The sequence below is a fragment of the Procambarus clarkii genome, chromosome 82, assembly GCF_040958095.1.
Source record: "Procambarus clarkii isolate CNS0578487 chromosome 82, FALCON_Pclarkii_2.0, whole genome shotgun sequence".
NCBI lineage: Eukaryota > Metazoa > Arthropoda > Malacostraca > Decapoda > Cambaridae > Procambarus > Procambarus clarkii.
In genome coordinates this window covers 1,480,318-1,485,317 of record NC_091231.1, presented here as the reverse complement: position 1 = coordinate 1,485,317, position 5,000 = coordinate 1,480,318, and the positions used below count along the sequence as shown (strand labels likewise).

At 42.5% G+C, this 5,000-nt stretch overlaps 1 protein-coding gene across 18 annotated transcripts in view; it reads left to right on the top strand.

Annotated features, from left to right (window-relative positions):
• LOC123764254 (ATPase family AAA domain-containing protein 2) overlaps positions 1-5,000 on the top strand; it is a 184,430-nt gene that overhangs the window by 71,659 nt on the left and 107,771 nt on the right. The window lies entirely within an intron of this gene.

Genomic DNA, 5,000 nt, shown 5'->3' with positions numbered 1-5,000 from the left:
CCCTGAATAGGACTGTTAGTGTGCAACAATATTCCACCTTAGAGAGCACTAGTGTCTTGAAAAGTATCATCATTGGTGTGGCATCCCATGTTTGGAAGGTCCTTGTTATCCAACCTGTTATTTTTCTTGCAGTCGTGACAGCTACGTTATTGTGATCTTTAAAGATAAGGTCTTTTGACATGATCACTCCTAGAGCTTTTGCATTGCTTTTTCGTTCTATAGTGTGATTTGATTTCATTGGATTTATTGTTTGTTTTTATATTTAGGTTTTTCATAGCATAGAAGCTGGAACTTATTTTCAGTAAATATCATATTATTTGTGGCCCATTGTGAATGATTTATCAGATTGGAGGTTTGCCATATCTTCTATTTTGTCTACTCACATGGAAATCCTTGTCATCTACAAATGATGATACAGTACTATTGTTTGTATCCTTGTCAATGTCTGATATTAGGGTGAGAGGCTGTACTCAGTCTTCCAAGTACGGTATCTTGGGGGGCTGAGCTTTTCATGGCGGATGATCTGGATTTTACTGTGTTGACAATTACACACTGCATTCTGTTCTTTAGGAAGTTAAATATCCATCATCTCCCTGTTATGCCAATAATTCCTTTTAAGCACATTTTGTGTGCAGTAACACCATGGTCACATTTGTCAAAAGCTTTTGAAAACAATTTTCAGGAACCTGTTCCCTTTCCATTTGAATTTTACTCCCCTTTCCTCTAATGATTTTGATGCTTTGCTTTTATGTACCATTTCATTTGATTTCCAGTCCCTATCACTTTGTAGAAAAACGAATTTCTTTCTTCTTCATTTCTATTCCTATTTAGATGTTTTGCTTCAATTGAGGTTTATTTTCAGCTTTTCCCTGTCTTCTTTTGAGAGGTCTTGTCTTAATGACCAAAATTTTCCATCCTCATCACTACAATTTTCTGGCATTGTGATCTAGTGATCTAGCAATTGTAAGAAGCAGGGGCCTCCCTGTTCTGAACCCATGTTGCCTGGGGTTATGTATATGTTGTGATTTCATGTAATTTGTAATCTTATTTCTTAGGATTTTTAAATTTTTTTAATGTGAAGTTAGAGTTATTGGTCTATAATTTTTTGCGTCTGCTTTACTTACCTCCTCTATGAAGTGGTGCAATATCTGTTGTTTTAAGTATGTCAGGGATACCTTACCTTGAGGTTACCTTGAGGTGCTTCAGGGGCTTAGCGTCACCGCGACCCTGTTGTCAACCAGGCCTCCTGGTTGCTGGACTGGTCAACCAGGCTGTTGGACGCGGCTGCTCACAACCTGACGTATGAATCACAGCCTGGTTGATTAGGCATCCTTTGGAGATGCTTATCGAGTTCTCTCTTGAACACTGAGGGGGCCAACCAGTTATGCCCCTATGTGTAGTGGAAGCGTGTTGAACAGTCTCGGGCCTCTGATGTTGATTGAGTTCTCTCGGAGTACCTGATGCACCTCTGCTTTTCAATGGGGGTATTCTGCACATCCTGCCATGCCTTCTGGTCTCATGTTATGTTATTTCTATGTGCAGGTTTGGGACCAGCCCCCTCTAATATTTTCCATGTGTAAATTATTATGTATCTCCCGCCTGCACTCAAGAGAGTACAGATTTAGGCTCTTTAGTCGGTCTCAGTTGAGACCGACTAAAGAACCGATTATATCAGTATCTAGGCCCTGTCTCCAGAAGATGTTTAGAACCTGTGAAAATGATGTTTTGCAATTCTTGATGAATATCGAATTCCAGGAGTCTAGGCCTGGTGCCAAGTACAGGGACATGCTGTCTATAGGTACTTGAAAATGGAGTGGGGTTAGGGTGATATCTGATACATGGTTTGATGTTGGTGTCACATTCATGAAGAATTCATTTGGATCATTGAGCTTCAATGTGTTTAGGGGTTCACTGAAGACAGGATTGTACTAAAACCTCTGTTTCACTCATTTCTTTGATTCTGGGCAGACTTCATTCTTTACTTAGATTGTCTTACAGAATGCCTGCTCTCCAGCCTATACCTCCTATACAATAGCAGTTGCATGGGGAATAGGTGAAGAAACAAAAACAAGAATTGTGTAGCCAATAGTTGTGAATGGCAAGTGTCAAGTAAACAAAGAAAGCATCTAGTCTGCTGTCGACATGAATTGTCAACACTTGTGTGCAATATTACAGTGCCTCGTTAGAACTTTGAGGGGTAAAGAAGATTAACTCTCTATGAGGGTGATTAGAGACAGATTGAGACAGTGTAATTACTGTCCTGTAACCCACTGAGTGTAGGTTATATAGTATGATGCTAGTGGGTCATTTGTATATTTTGATTTATATACAGTACTATACTTGGGGTGGCATGAGATACACAAATCAGGACTTGGAAGGATGTTTGGATGTTTCATTAAAGGGTATTCGTACAGTTTTGAACTCATGTATTCACTCACTGTTTTATCAATTATGTGTACTTAAATAGTGTTTTGCAACAATTTGTAAATATACATGGTCATTATGTTGTTTCAGTTAAGTTAAATGTGTCCTCACTCCTGCACCACAGTCTGTGGGGATCTGGCAGCTGAGTGGACAGCGTGCGGGACTCGTAATCCTGTGGCCCGGGTTCGATTCCTGGTGTCGGCAGAGACAACTGGGCAGAGTTTTTCACCCTGATGCCCCTGTTACCTAGAAGTAAATAGGTACCCGGAAGCTAGACAGCTGTTACGGGCTGCTTCCTGGGTGTGTGAGAGTGTGTGAAAAAAAATTTGTAACAGTTGATTGATTGACAGTTGAGAGGCGGGCCGAAAGAGCAGAGCTCGACCCCTTCAAGCACAACTAGGTGAATACAGTGGGCAAACTGCATATATCCGGTATAGTGTTGACAAACCCAGTGACTTCCCATGCAGCTACCTGCTGCTATTTTTTTTTTTTTTTTTGCAGGGATATTCCTGCTACAGTGTATGAAGCCTTGGAAATTTGTGTGTTTTGCCTTTTCCTTCCTTTTTTGCACGCGAATTATCAATTTATTAGAATAAATTTGCAGCACGGTGTTAGTTTTTACAATGCTAATCTTTGAGGGATTAGTTAATCAGGAAAAAAAGCATAAAGTCGGTAAGACTATAGAGTACAGAACTCGGAAGACATATGAAGGTCTCTTGTTGTTTCAATTAGCCTAGAACCAAGTTCCTTCAAAAAACTGGTGGCACTCTTACCCCAGGTGCCAAGTGTCTCGGAAGCAATGGGGACAAAATTGTAGTGTGAGTGTGTAATTACCTAAGTGTAATTACCTAAGTGTAGTTACAGGATGAGAGCTACGCTCGTGGTGTCCCGTCTCCCCAACACTCTTTGTCATATAATGCTTTGAAACCACTGACGGTTTTGGCCTCCACCACCTTCTCACTTAACTTGTTCCAACCGTCTACCACTCTGTTTACAAAAGTGCAGCCTGCAGGCACATCCCGCCGGCCAGCCTGCAGGCACGTCCCGCCGGCCAGCCTGCAGGTTCGTCCCGCCGGCCAGCCTGCAGGCTCGTCCCACCGGCCAGCCTGCAGGCACGTCCCGCCGGCCAGCCTGCAGGCACGTCCCGCCGGCCAGCCTGCAGGCACGTCCCGCCGGCCAGCCTGCAGGCACGTCCCGCCGGCCAGCCTGCAGGCACGTCCCGCCGGCCAGCCTGCAGGCACGTCCCGCCGGCCAGCCTGCAGGCTCATCCCGCCGGCCAGCCTGCAGGCTCGTCCCGCCGGCCAGCCTGCAGGCACGTCCCGCCGACCAGCCTTCATTCTCCAAAATTCATTTTGGAGAATGGATTTTTCAATTACCATCGACAGTAAAAAGAAACATAAGAAATATTGAGAAAATTCGTGTTAGAATTATTAATCTTACTTTTTCGGTCATATTTAACAACATATGTTTACAAGAAAGACTGCTACCAAAATATACTTATATATATTTATATATATATATATATATATATATATATATATATATATATATATATATATATATATATATATATATATATATATGCGAACAAGCCTGAATGGTCCCCAGGACAATATGCAACTGATATATATATATATATATATATATATATATATATATATATATATATATATATATATATATATATAATATACTCATATATATTTTTTTTTTTTTTTTTTTTAAACTAGAAGGGGTACCACCTCTGGTGCAAGTGTAGGGACCCATAGCCTCGGAGAAGAAAATAAAGAGTACTCAGAGAAGACCTTGTGGATCCTCACTGAACACTTTGATATTTTCTTCTCCTACCACCCCTATTCTTTTGTTAAGTGTGTATATTTATCTAACTTTATTTGAAAATGTCATTACACAAAAAAAAAAGTTACAATATTGATTACATGCAGGGTACAAGGCTGCTTGTCACAAGTTGAACAGCTCCTCCAGCTCCTCAGATGGCGGGCAGGAACCGTGGATGCAGTGAGCATTTCCTCTCTGGATTGCCACACTAAGGCGCTGAAAAAGAAAACTGGCAGCTCTAGGGTCTCTAGTTGTTTCGATTAGCTTAGACCCCAACTCCTTCAAAAAGCTAGCAGCACTTTTACCCCAGGCACCAAGTGTCTCTGAGGCAATGGGGACAAAATTGTAGTGGTGCTCAAGGTCTCTGTATTTGCGTGACTTGGCCGCTTCCCGGTGATTGGCAGCTCCTCCTGCTTGTGTAGCACTGAAGTCAACATAGGTATTGGCTAAAGTTGAAACGCAAGTGTAGTCCCACACCAACTGTCTACTATTCTTCCAGGGGTTCACCGTAATTCCGTCTGGGCGACCGACAGGCTCATCAGAGTTGCGGGACATTAGGTAACGGGGCTCTCTCTCTGCTGGACAACCGGCTGTGGTAAGGCTTCTCTTAATAATGTCATTAACCTCGCCGTGTCTTGCATGCCATCCTCCCGTTCTTTGGCAAAGAAGGCCATGCCGTCCATATCTGTCGGCCTCTGCTTCGCCGCAAATACACCTGTATTCGGTGTGGATTGGGGCAG